Source organism: Ambystoma mexicanum, chromosome 6p (genome assembly GCF_040938575.1).
Source record: "Ambystoma mexicanum isolate Mex_15411 chromosome 6p, UKY_AmexF1_1, whole genome shotgun sequence".
Lineage (NCBI taxonomy): Eukaryota > Metazoa > Chordata > Amphibia > Caudata > Ambystomatidae > Ambystoma > Ambystoma mexicanum.
The window spans coordinates 1,442,220,517-1,442,235,486 of record NC_090935.1 but is presented as its reverse complement, the minus strand read 5'-3'; positions in this window follow the sequence as shown (position 1 = coordinate 1,442,235,486).

Below are 14,970 nucleotides of genomic sequence, written 5' to 3'. Positions count from 1 at the left end.
GGTCACTGTGCTGCGGCATCACGACACTGAATCCTGCATGAACCATGATCAGCCTCAACATGTAGCTCCTGCTCCCAAGTCATGTCTGTTTGGCAACCGACATCATTGGTTAGTCTAGTTGTCTGAGTCTTTATGCTCCTCTTCACCCTAGGCCTCTAATTTAAGAGAAAATAAACAGATTAATGTATAGCACACATGCAGAATAGATCAATTACAACTTACTCAATGGAGTAATGTCCAAAACATTTTTTTTAAAAAACCTTTATGTTATGTACCCTTTTTTGAGGTTTTTCCTTGAAACTGTCAAATGGGATTGGGCGACCACAAAACCAAGCTGAAAAACAACATTCTGAAATTGTATATACCTTGAAATTTGCTCTTCCACCCAAAGAATAATTTATCACTATATCAAAATATACCAAAATCTCATTACGGAAGCAACTAACACATATTAAAAATGACTTGCGCCTTGAAACACTTGTGTATAGGCGCGTTACAAATGCCATATCATATCATATCACTTGACTGTAAAAATGGATGATACATGATATTTTACAATATGTTATGTATACCTCTTGTCCTTGTGTGTCTTCAAGTTCGGCCACTTCAGTAGCAGAGTCCTTGTACATAATACATTTTTTAAAAAAAGAATACATTTAGAAATAATGTAATGTTAAAAGATTTTGATCTCACAAACTACATCTTGAGAAAGTGGTTTTAAAGATTGTTGACCTTGTAATATGAGTTAAACTCTCTAAAAATGTATTTTCATCCTCTAAGAAACATTTTTTAATTAATAATAAGGTGGAGTAGAACAATGTGTGTATGTGTACAATTTTTAAAATACATATATGAAAACTGTACCTGATAACCTTCAGAGATGTTGCAGGGAGTTGGTTCGAGTTCACCCTGGAAAACATATTGATTAAACTGTGTCCCCTTTAATGCCTTGTAATGTTATTTTGTTTCATCCATTTCATTTTTCAGTAAGCAGCTAAAGTTTCAGAACTAAAAGAAACACAATTAATGTGGTGAAAGGTTCTATGTTATTCAGTGACAAAGTACATTTTTCTGAAGGTTTACTTTCATAGTTGCATGTGTTTCTGTGATAAATACAGCAAAAATGGCAACTTAAATGTAAAAAACATATGCAACAAAATCTATCAACATTAGTATAAATTAATACATTTTCACTTCTATTACCTCATCCTCCGGACCGGTTGCAGTAGAGGAATAGTATGTTGCTGAAGTTGGAGGATATGCCTATGTAATGGTAATTGAAATAAGAAAGATGTAAAAGCAAAATCCCCAATAATTACATTGAAACGATCTTTATTGACATAGAAGCCTAAAAGTCAACATTATACATAACAATAATCAATAAGAGTTTGGTCAGAACTTCAACAAATAGATATTTTATGTGGTTGCATGTGAAAGATTATTTTAATAAATGTATTTGAAAGGTGAGTGAGGTTGCTGTGGACTCCAGAATGGTTGTCGATAGCATCCTGGTTCTTTAATCGATGCAAATAGTCAGAACATTGATAGTTAGAAAATGTACATTGGTATTATAACTTATATCACATCCCAAAAACAAAAAAAGATGTTTGTGTGCAAGTCTCACCATTAGGATGTTGGACGTGTCTGTGGTTTCCTCCTTGCTAACGGTCTGCATTTTGTGTGGTCTACATAAAGACAGAAATGGTAATTTACCAAAAAACATTAACTCATTTTAAAAAGACACAAGGGGAGTGTGTGTTTGGTAAGGCTCCCATTGCTTAGAGCTATTTGAGTATCTCACAAAGTAATCGAAAGTTACAAAAGTATAAACCAAGGAAGATTATCTCAAGAAGGCAAGACATGCAATTAAATATCAATGGAATTATTCCCCCCAAAAAGAAAAACGTTATTTATGGTACCTGCCCACTGACTATTTCCATACGAGTGTTCACTTCAAAGACTCATTATACATGCAAACCTAGAAAATGATAAAAGACATTTTAAAATGTAGTGTCCACTACTCACCTGGGTCAGCGTGTGCTGAAATTGAGTTGGAACGGCCTTGGGCAGTAGTTTTTTTAAGTAGTCTGGGGCAACGCTTTTTGGTGTACTTTGATTGCTCATACATATCTTCAGCGAAGTGCAAACTGCAGGTGTGGAATCGATTGCCGCTCACATCACCCAAGACATCCTTGGCTATACTTTCAATTTCGGACGCTGGAAATGCATAGTTGGAGAGTCATGTTCTTATTAAATTTGAATCCTTCGGAAAAACATGCAGGACTGTACTATCACTTTTAGCATGGCAGGTATTACTGCAACCGAAAACGATCCAAGAAGGCATTCTTCGATTGCCCTTATGATCTCTTAAAGAAATATAAATAATTATGGTTTATAGTGAAAGAGTCGACTGCAAAAATGTCGAAAAAAAATGTCGAAACATTTTTTTTCAGATTTTTTTTAAAACATTTTTTTAATGGGGGGTTCCCCCCAAAACCGCCTGTTTATTTTTACTACCTAAACCCAAAAAAACATACAAATAAAAAAAAACACATTCTATTTTTTTTTACATTTTTTTTTGTTGACATTTTTGCATTCGACTTTTTTTTTCGATATGATAACTGGCTACCAATAATTATTACTATTAAAAAAGTATCAGTGAGTAAATGAAACATCTCATCCCTCTGATAATAGAAATAAATTGACTTTATAGAAAATGGCACCAAAAGCACATAGAAAGCATGCACTACTAAATATTACATCTAAAAACAATACTCTGTAATGTGATGTCCTAATTACAGAAATAAAAACGATTATGCCGGTTCATAATGGTGTAGACTTTGTAAATAAAATAAAGTGAGAATAGGATATACATTGCAGTATAGAGCAATAGAAAGTGTCCTAGTGGAGATCGTTGACAATACAGAAAACTACACTAAAAGTTGACTAACGGTTACTAACCATTGACTAACAACAGATGAGCTGATTTAGCAAGCAAGGTAAGAAGTGGAGAAATGCCGATATATGTTGTGGATTTCACAGATGGTCTCCTGGTAACTTGTAAAGTGTTTATAAAGGCTTACAGAAGTGGGTATGTATGTGAATGTATGACATGTTCGTTCACACCAACCAGACCTCTATAACAATGTTTGACCTTCTGAATTGTGCCAGTGCAGCCCCCTTTTGAGCGCACGTCCCCAGTTGGAAACTGTCATTAATAGCGGAGGGGGGTGGATGAGGAGGGGGCGAGCTCAGAAGGCCTGGAACAATGTTCAAGGGACACAGAGAAATGTTGATTGCAGGGACGGGGTCTTCAAAGGGGAGTCTGTAGACACCTCATCTGGATGGCCATGTGGACGATGGTCCCTGTGCGAGAGAACTTTTTGTGTTGTACATGTTATTCTGCACCTTGATAGTTCCCATCCTTCCAGCCCCCTTGTGAGCAAACACCTACAGGTGCGAACTGTCATTGAGGCTGGAGGGGGGGTGGATGTGGGTGAGGTGCGCGCAGAAGGCCAGGAACAATGTTCAAGGGACACAGGGATATGTTGATTGCAGAGACGAGGTCTTCAACGGGGAGTCTGCAGACACCGGGTCTGGGGTGGCCATGTGGACAATGGTCCCTGTGCGGAAGAACCCTTTGTGGTGTACATGGTATTCAGCACCTTGAGCGTTCCCATCCTCGCAGCCCCCTTGTGAGCAAACGTCCATAGGTGCGAACTGTTATTGATGCTGGAGGGGGGTAGGGTGGATGCGAATGAGGCAGGGGCAGAAAGCCCGGAACAATGTTCAAACGTGACACAGAGATATGTTGATTGCAGGGACGGGGTCTTCAATGGGGAGTTTGCAGTCACCGGGTCTGGGATGGCCATGTGGACAATGGTCCCTGTACGAGAGAACCCTTTGTGGTGTACATGGTATTCGGCACCTTCCCATCCACCCAGCCCCTTGCGAGCAAATGCCCACAGGTGCGAACTGTCATTGATAGCGGAGGGGGGATGGATTGGGATGGGGTGAGCGTGTGGGATGGGGTGAGCGTGACAGGCCAATGCACATGTTATTGCACACCAATATCTTACGATACTCTTATATGTTTGGGCCTGTAGAGACTTACAATATATTTCTCACAACTGTTCTGCTTGAATAATTTTTTATTTGTGTATTTAGTTTAGTAAAGTGGATGTGAATGCCATCACAAATTATACTGCTGCTGTCGAGGTACTAGTTGCATAAACCCACGCTATTGTCCGCTGTCACTGGGGAATTCATCATGAATGGCTTGAACCACACAGGCAGGTATTAATCTTCAGACGCAAAATCCCAGACTTCCATGAATCCACCATGTAATCGCACGATAAGCCACAAGCCTGTATCACCTGTGTAAGAGATTCAGATGTAGTTTACTGGAATGAACCCAATAATTGCATTTATTTTATTTGCACTACCTTGTAAAATGTACAGCAATTTTTTGATTTAAAACGTACCTTTTCATACAACGTATTGACAGTACTTGTAATTTCAAGTACGGATCAGTTACAATGTGAACGCACATTAAAGAAAGAACATTTTTGGAAATATTTCAAACAAAAAAACATAATTGTTCTGACGATAAATCTACACTTTGGCTTCATTTCGCAATGAGTAAATTATTCAATTTACAGAAACATTCTCACATCATTGATCCCTCAAACCTATATTGATCTAGGGGAACAACATATTATGTTACAGTCTCTATTTTGAAACAAATAAGATATATAGAGTGAACATACTCGTTACTTAGATTACGAGGACGAACTGTAGCTCGAAGTTTGTGCATAAGGACCATCATGATTTGCAGCACGAATCTTGTAAAGGCAGGCTGCCCTGAAGTCATGCAACTCGGTAACGCATAGTGGTGGTGTGTCTTCTTCAGCAATGTAGGGCAAGCAGCCAGAGTTTTCTATGCAACAGCAGTTCTCCACCAGAGTAGGCATAAACTCACTACGATGGGAGGTACACCTAGTGGCAACGTCTTCTATGTGACTGGGTTCAGGCTCCGGAGATTGATCCTCATGACTTTCATCCGATTCCACATCATTTCCACTTTTTTCTCTTTCAAGGATCTCCTCTTCTGAGTATTCGGCTTGTACATGTAGGGCTCAACTGTTGCCATAGTTCCTGAATAGTGAAGAAGCACAGAATCAATAGAGAGGCAAATAGACACCTTTTTGTTTGTGTAAAGCAATGAAAAGAGGTTTCCCATTAACATTGAATGTTAAAAAAAGACAAGCAAAGAAACAGCCAATGTCCCAAAAGCACATCGTGAAAACGGAAGATTATTGGTCTCAAACTGTAAAAATTCCCAAGGCCACGTTTTTAAATATGCTTTGGAAAAGACCTCTCAACATAATATAAGAAATGAAAATCAACTACTTGGTTAATTGATTTAGGCCATATAAGTACCTGTTCTCAGTGTGTCGTTGTTGGCAGAGAGCTGAACAGAGCAGAAACAAATCAGGAAGGCTCGAAATTAAATACACTGACACAAAGGAAACTGAAACTACAACAATGTGTGATCAGAAAGGGTTTGTTTATAATTGTTGAGGAACGAGGCGTCTTGTCATTTCCATGGGGACACGTCAAGAGATTGCGCACTGAGGACGTTGATATGAGACGTGCATTGGCATTGTGAAATGGGGCGTGAGGAGTGGGCGATCCGAATCAGTGCTGCAAGGGCACTTGAACTTAGGGCGATAGATCAACGGATAAGAATAGCACAAGATGACGGTACCTGAGGCGTCATTTTCACATGTGTTACAGTGAGAAAAACACAGGTAAGTTGCTTTGGAAATTTATTTAAGAACGATCGATGTATGCTATGAAATACATGTCCGATCCATTAGGGCAATAACATTTCTGACCGAATTACCCTTTTAAAAGGACAATTTCTTTTTACTGTTTCCCATGCAGCCATTTTGTTTGGTAGTTTATTTTTAGAATTAGGCATGCTTGAAGCCGGTATCCCATAAAAATGACTGGTTAATGACTAATTAATTACCTTCCTCATTGAAGGCCCGGGTGTTAATACCATTACGTACCTCATCCTAATGCCAGACAGACAGACCATTGCTGCGAAAACCAGCCCCCAGATCACTGTGGTGTGGACCCTTTAAGAAACATGGTCACAACCACGTTCTGATGGTGTGAAAATAAAAGGACGTTGCTCGTGGCACGTAAGACAGTGCACGAGTGGAGCCCAGAACACAAAGACCTATGTCCCTGTGTTCTTGTCTAGTGTCTGCAAATCGGGTGCCCCCCCCAACAATGGTGACAAGGTGGATGCTCCGGCGGTGACCCAGGTTGCAGCCCGAGCGTGCCGATCTGGTCAACTTTTTTCCTGAGGCAGTACGCACAGTCCTTGCTGCACTTGCCCAAGCCTGCCAGCAGTCGGCGTGCTTTGTCCGTATACCAGCGTGTAGTGACTACACACACGGCCTGCTGTGCCCAGAGGTAACAGCAGGCCCTATACGGTGCCCACGAGAGGAAAAGACCTAAATCAAAGTAAGGCAGCCCCACCCTTGGCCACCCTCAATTACAGACACACCTGGAAGTGACTGGGAAGGGGCGGCTACAGAAAGGAGTGCTTGCGTGCCTTCAAAGACATTGTGTTGGTCCATACTCTGTGCAGGATTCTGTGTGTTTTTTATTATTATTTATTATTATACACACAGAGAAGGCACACTACACCCTGGTGAACTGGCCATCATGCCTGAACTCACACTACCAAGGGTCCAGTACCTTCCTAATAAAAGTGTGCTCAACACTGCAGTGCGCATGTTGCAGAGAGACACCACATCAGATTGAGCTGGTTACGAAGCCTCACGTCCCAAAATGGCTGACAAAGAGGAAGAGGCACCAGGTCAGTTGAAGAACTCAGGCTCAGTCAAGGCAAAGGCTCGCCTACAGATGAAGGTATGGTTCCCTGTGTTGGAGGCGCGTGTGGACGAGTTTGTAAAAATTGTGTATGGTGTCAGACCAGTGCAGAAGGAGCCCAAAATAGAATCAGCGCCACGTAGTTGTACACCATGGGAGGTAGCACACAATGACTTTGGCTCCATCAGCAGGAGCACCCTTTTTCAGGTTATGGTCGACCAATGGTTAAGGTACCCGAAGGTGGAATTTGTAACATCCACTGCCCTCACAGATGTCCTACCTGAGATGGAGAAGATATTTGCACCACATTGTTTGCCGGAGGTAGTGTGCTCAGACAATTGGCTGCCATTTCAAGCAGAAGGTTTTGCGTCATTCATGTGAAAGTATGGAATCTGTCACAGAAAAATAACACCAGTGTTGTCCAGAAAGAACAGGCATGCTGAGATGTTCTGGAGGACCTGGAATAAAGTATTCTGAATTGCGCATGGGTAGGGAACCTGCCTTAAGAGAGCGTTATATAAATTCCAGATGGAATACCGCATCACGCCCCACTGTTCAACCGGAGTTTCCCTGGCTCAGGCACTGTTCCAGAGGTGCCCTAGAGGGTCCATCCTGGATGTGGAGTCATGAATGATTGGCGAGAATGACGATCTTTCGGTCGCCAATGAGAGAAGGAAGGCCAATGCTGATGTGAATCCAAGAAGAAAGCTGAACGAGTATCTGCTGATATTAGGGGATGCAGTGTTGGCCAGGTCTAGACATCCGGCAGGGAACATATCCCTGACCTATGAAACAAACCCGTTTTGAGTAGTAGATGTGAGGGGATCGATGATTGCTGCGTCGAATGGACGTGATGCGGTGACATGAAATGTGTGTTTCTTTCGAAAGTGTAGCATTCCCACTAAAAGAGATTCAGCACACAAGTTGTGCGTCAAGCAATCACGGTATGACTGAGATGGAGGATGATGATTTTAGGTCCTTCGAGGAAGAGTTGATCACTGCACAGCAGGGAGAAGACGATGAACTTGGCCTGATTGCAGAGGACCATACACACCCCCTAAGAGAGTCTTGTGGGCTTCCACAATATTTACAAAACTATGTGCTTGACGATTAAAAAAGTGGGACAAAACTGGAATATGCACACTGAGTTATAGTAACATGTTGATTTGAGTTTGTTTAAAGTTGCATTGCTTTTTTAACGTTATGAAAAAGGAGGAGTGCAGTGTGGGCCCTTTAAGAAATGTGGTCACAGCCACGTTATGACGGTGTGAAAATAAAAGGGCGGCACGTAAGGCAGTGCACGAGCGCAGCCGGGAACAGAAAGACCAGTGTCTGTGTGTTCTTGTCCAGTATCCGTGAATCTGGTGCCTCCCAACACACACCAGGCACTCTGCTACAGTGGCGATTTGGCGCAATATATGTTGTGAGAGAATGAGGACAGAGCCCCTTTAAGGGAAAGAGCTCGAGACCAGGGGAAGGAGCGGAAGCGGGAGGAAAGGGAGCGGCCAGGGAAGAGGGAAGGCAGTTGTGATAAGGAGGAATAAAGGGAAGGTTGTAATGGAGACTGGCTCCTGCGTCGTTATTAAGTGTGCACAGCGCTGACCATGAGAGAGGCCAACACTATATAAGAAAAGTAACGTAACATAACATGGCAAGGTGTTTGCCACTAAATTCAGACTCTGTGTGTGAGGAAGAGAGCTACAATGTCTTCAAAAGCACCTGAGGTGACCCATTTCTCCATGTCAATACTGCCGCCTCCCTCCACGTTCACCTTATGGAACACACAATACTATCTTGAACAAATCTGCCTGAAAATGAATTGTACATTTATTTAAAAAAAGTACTTCAGGTATTTGCCCTGAAATCCTTGTTTTGGTAAGGTCCACAATGGGGTGATACATGCGGGCAGGCTAGTTCTGTCACAGCTAGTCACCAGAAAAAATGCGCAGTTGAAATTCCGTATTATCCACAGAACGTCTTGGCCGCAATATCGCTTTTTTCTATGATTGTTCCAAATGGAATGTGTCTGTAGTGTGCATTACGCATTCACACAGATTAGTCCAGCGCAACCACTGCTTTCTGATCCGCCATTTGTAATCTTGTATTCTGCCAGCCCAAAGCAGCAGAACGTGAATGTTTCATATCACCCTGACAGTGTACCCTGCGAGTCTGTCAGGAATGCTTATTTATCTTCTAGCTGATCAATGCCTGCCTGCGCCGCCATTTTTCTACTAACTGGAACTACTCTTCTAAATTTGTAAACGGTACACAGCCCTTACTTTTCAGGCCGTTCGCTAATAGTTCAAGTTAACCTGCTCAATCACACCATTTCAGCAAGCACAACAGATGAGCGCCTGCCACACAGAAAACATACGTGGTGAGCGCCTGCCACCTAGAAAACATAAGAGACGAGCACCTGCCACGCAGCAAATATAATAGAGATGAGCTCTTTCCTTACAGCAAACATAAAACAGCTGAAGGCCTGCCACAGAGCAAACATAACAGAGATGAGTGATTGCCACACAGCAAAAATGACATAGATGACCGCTTGCCACACCGTAAACATAACAGAGATAAGCTCCCAACTCACAGCACCCATAATAGAGATAAGTGCCTGTCACACAGAAAATATTACAGCGATGATCACCTGCCACACAGAAAAAATTACAGAGGTGAGCGCCTGCCACGCAGCAAACATAACAGAGATGAGTGCTTGCAACACAGCAAATATTACAAAGATGAGCAGTGCCGCACAGCAAACATAACAGAGATGAGCACCTGCCACACAGCAAGCATAACAGAGATGAGTGCATGCACAGAGCCCACATAACAGAGATGAGTGCTTGCCACACAGCAAATATTACAGAGATGAGCGTTCCTGCAGAGCAAACAGAAGAGATGTGCGCTTGCCACGCAGAAAACATGAGTTGAGCTCCTTCCTCACAGCAAACATAACAAAGATTAGCGCCTGCTACACAGCAAATATTACAGACATGAGCTCCTGCCATGCAGAAAACCTAAAAGATGAGTGCCTGCCACACAGCAAAGATAAAAGAGTGACCGCCTTCCACACAGCAAACATAGCAGAGATGAGTGCCTGACACACGGCAAACATAACACAGAGGAGTACCTGCCATGCAGCAAACATAACAGAGATGAGAGCCTGCCACACAGCAAATATTACAGAGATGAGCGGTGCTACAAAGCAAACATAACAGAGATAAGCGCCCTACACACAGCAAACATAACAGAGATGAGCGCCTGCCACACATCAAACATTAAAGAGATGAGCGCCGGCCACATAGTAAACATAACAGTTGAGCGCCTGCCACACAGCAGGCACAACACAGATGTGTGCCTGCCACAAAAAAAACATAACAGAGATGAGCGCCTGCCAAGCAGCAAACATAACACAGATGAGCACCTTCGAAAGAGCAAACATTACACAGATGAGTGCCTGCCACACAACAAACATAACATAGATGAGCGCTTGCCATGAAGGAAACATAACAGAAAGGAGATTTTTCTAGTTTCACTAATATAATGTTTATTCGAAAGAGTCAAATGATGAACAGATCAACAAGATGTATTTGTCTGTAAGGTGTCCGATGTGGAGAAGTGGCTGCGGCATTTTTCTTTGCAAAAAGCAGTTGGCGTATTATTTTGGAAATACTATTGGAATACCAGTGGAACGTCATGCAAAAACGCTTGGATAACACATGAACCCATGAACCAAAGTCTTTCTTCACTGCCAACCAGTAAAGCGCTGCCTCTGTCTACGCTCGTCAAAAAGAACTTGCCCCTGAGCAAAGCTTAGCGGAGTGTCTACAGAGTGTCAGGTGTCAGGCGCAAAGCGGACAGCTGTCAGCCAGAGGATAAGCTTTGTGCTATCAAAACAAAACGGTAAATTGTATGCGGGAGGGGAGAGGGAGGCAGGGGCGGGAACTCCCGAGTACAGACATCGAGTGATCTTAGGCTGAGTCAGTCTAGTTCTGTGCTCCCGCTCCCATATGCAGCCACCCAGATGGAAAGAAACCGCCAATCCCCCATTGGGGTGGAAAGTTCCACCCCAATAGAGAAAGACACGCACGTCAAATCAACTGAAGAGAAGAGACGTGATACATTAAAGGCTGGATGCCCCTTTAATGTTGTGGTGGAGACTGGGGCGAGCACAGTGCTGTATTTGACAATTTACAAGGCTTAAGGAAAAGTCTTTCTCAGAGAAAGAAGTCACGGGGTATATAGACATCGACGCACAGAGTGGCTTACCATCTAATGCTGATGAAAACAAAAATAACACCCTGGAGGATGCAGTAATAAGCCCTATGACTAGATCATCCCGGGGAGGGGTCCAAGAGGGAGGTTTACCCTTGATGGGCGATGGCTATCCTTTAGGGGCAGAGGGTGCACAGGAGGATTACAACTTGGAACAACCAATAAGGACGTTGCCCCAAGACAAAAATAAAATCGGAGCAATCCCAAAAAGAAAAAACTGTTTGACATCGAAGTGAGAGGGGAAAGTAGTGCTCTAGACCTTACAGAGAACACTGGCCCTGGGATTCTCGATTCACCCATTACCTCCAAGAGACAAAACAAAAAGAGGATACAATTGTCCAAGGGAGACACCGGGGAGAAAAAAGAGAATCCTGTTCAAAGGCTTACTGGTGGGGACTTGGACAACGAAAGAAGATTATGTTTGGCCTCCCCACACAGAATAGACACATCTGGAAACCACAAGCCTTGTTCCAGAGGAAGAGTTCAAAGGACGACAATTTTCTTTCAATGATTTTCGACCAATAGAAGAACAAGTGGGGATTTCCAGAGCCAACCCTGTTCCTCGAGGACAGTTGCAGCTGGTGCCTATGGAAGGCTCAGAACTATCGGAAGATCTTAAAGAAAGATCTTATTAGAAAGTTCAATTAACATGGAAAGAGAAAATCAGGTGTTTAAGGAACCAGAAAGACAACAGTATAATAGTCCCTTCAACATAAAGCAAAATACGCTGACTAAGTTAAAAAGGAAAAACCAAATCAATAATCCAAGGATGGAAACAGAAGGCAACATTGTAGAGAACGGTAGGAGCAATTGAATGAAAGTCACAGTCTCAATGACCATGGTGTCAGTTCTGAAGGGGTTAGAGTCCCTTCAGAACGGACAGGAGTATCAACATCAATGCAAGGACAACAACTTTCACTTAGTATCAACATTAACAGCAATTTTAGCGCCATTAATGAAGTTACATGCGGCTATGCAAGGGACTATAAAGGATCACACGACAATGCTAGCAATGGTTCACACCAAAATGATCTTTGTAGAAAGCTTTATAAGCGCCATCCAGGGCAACATAGCTCAGGTATGGTGGCGCAATTACTCAACAACATATTGGACCCCATTATAAAAGAAAAAAGAGACAGGAGACAATTGTGAATGTCAGAAGGGGCAGGAAGTTTACCACCATTTATAGGGGGGAACTTAGATCAGGCTGACACACACACAGAAATGAATAACCCAAATGAAATAGAAGCACTGGAACCCCGGCAGACAAACATTAGGACTAAGAATGACATGCAACAAAATAATGAAGATACACATGCTTTAAGAGACGATAAACTTCTTAAAGCACAGAAGATTGGAAATGACAACGATCCGCCAACTGATATGCCATCGATAGCGGATACGGACCAAAGTCTGGCAGAAAAACAAGGACCAAGGAAGTCTGAGGAAGGTGATCCTATAGGTACAAAAGATGCACATCGTCTAGAGGAAAAAAAGACCAGCAGCTTGAGATAGGACAAGAAAATAAAAGGAAAACTTCAGAAGAGAAAGATGAAGGAGAACAACAAAAAATTTGCTGAGTCTTTAAAAAAAGGAGCAAAGCAGAGACAACGAACTTGCCCAGGACATCATTGGCCCAGGAGAAAATAGAGGCACAGCATGACAAAATAAAAGCTAATAAAAAAGCGATTGTCAAAAAATGGAAGAATCAGGACTGCATCTCTAAACCTATAACTAATGTCAGTCGCACTTTCATTAAAAACCTGTCATTGCCTCAAACTATACCCAATGTCGTTAAGAAAGCCACTGCTCCAATGAATATGAAAAATGCTGACAAATTGAAAGAAATACAGGAGATAGAGTCCTTGGAATCAAGCTACAGAGATTAACCTAATGGATCTATCTACTTATCCTGTATCAGATGTGGAAATCCTTACATACAATGGATGTGCAGAGTTACATGAAATGTCTACTATTGAACAATCTGACGTAGAGATTACAGTTGGAAGTGATGAAACAATAGGGGTTTAAACCAGAAAACAAAGTGCTGGCAAAGCAGGTAATAAGGGCGAACAGAGAGTCCAATGGAAAGAAGTTAGTAGCAACAAAATGAAGTCAAGCTCCTCAGAAACAGTTGAAGATAAAGATCAGACTCAGGAACCTATGAAGATTATGGGAGAAGGTCAGAAGCAAGATCGATCCAGTAGAGCCAGAATGACAACTAGAGAACAGGATGAATCATCAATAAAAAAGGTATGGTTGAAATTACAGCATAAGCAAAAGGAAAGTTCAGGTAATGGGCAGGCAGGAAAGTTCCTGCAGCCCAAGAACCGTAACATGCCACTGCCTGGTTCCAATCGGAAACTGTCTCTAGGAAGGATCTTATACCACAATGATGGTTTGATTCTAAATAGAGCAAACGTGGTGCGTTTGCTCCATCACGTACCGGTCACGAGATTGGTAACATCAAAAGACTTTTCTGTAATTTAATTTCTGGAACAGAAACGCACCAACAAAATAATCATACACACGGTATCGAAGATAGTTAAACAACTGCTACTCAACGAAGCCCATCACTTGAGACCCTTGGGATTCGATCTGCTAGAAGATGAATCGAAATCAGTAAAAGTAAAGCAGGGGCAAAGGCACCGGCAAAACGAGTCAGAGCAGAGATGGGAAGAGAGGAACCCCAAAAGAAACACAAAGGAAAGAGAAACGAGACATAAGAACGTAAAAGACCTGTTTAGCCAAAGAGAACATAATGAGGGTAACGAGGCAAACTGGAAGTGGCTAGCAGGATTGCTGGCAGATAAACGAGACAATCAATAACGCCCAAAAATAGATGAAAGCCATGAATGGTCGCTGGTGAGTTGGAACACCAGAGGCTTTGTCCATCTATTTGAAAAAGGCAAATCACAACTAGATGGACACAATGTCACCTGTCTTCAAGAAACATGGCTAGGCAAGGCCCCCTTAATGGAGGCCTATTGGGTCCTCTTAGATCCAGCAACCAAAGGACAGAAAGGAAGACCAAGATCTGGTCTTTAAGTAGCCATCAAAACCGACCTAGACTGGTAATTACTAGTCACTCAGAACCCTACACCGTATATACAACTTGTGGCATTGAAGCTTGCAGAAGACAACTTGGGAAATCATAGGCCCTCATTACAACTGAGGTGCTAAGTGCACCAACTTTACCACCATGGTGTAAACTACGTTTACACCATGGTGGATGGCGGATTTACCGCCCCATTACAAGGTGAGTGGGGCGGTAAATCCCCATTTCCCATTTTCCCTTCCCCATTCCCATTTTTGCCCCATAGGGCATAATGGGAGTGGGGAAGGCGCTAATTACGGCACCGTAAATTACGGTGCCGTAATTAGCACCAAGGTGCCTTAGCACCATGGAACTTAACGCCTGCAAAAAGCAGGCGTTAAGGTGGGAATCAGGCGTTAAGGGTTAACGGTGGCGTTAACCCTTAACGCCTGAGTTGTAATGAGGGCCATAGACTTCTAATATTAATCAACGTATACTGGAATCCAGCAGAGCAATTGAATAATAACTTCCCAGAAGATATTGAGACACTAATAGATGTGCAAAGAGCTAAATGGAAAGATCTGTTTGTTCTAATTGCGGGTGATCTAAACTGTGCTTGTTTAGATCAACACAACCCAGTAATCAATGACATCCATCAGACCTCTACTTTTAAAGAAATGAGGGGGTTGCTTTGGAAAGAAGCCATGGAATCTAGAGACTGCACCATATTGAATGGTACAACCCAA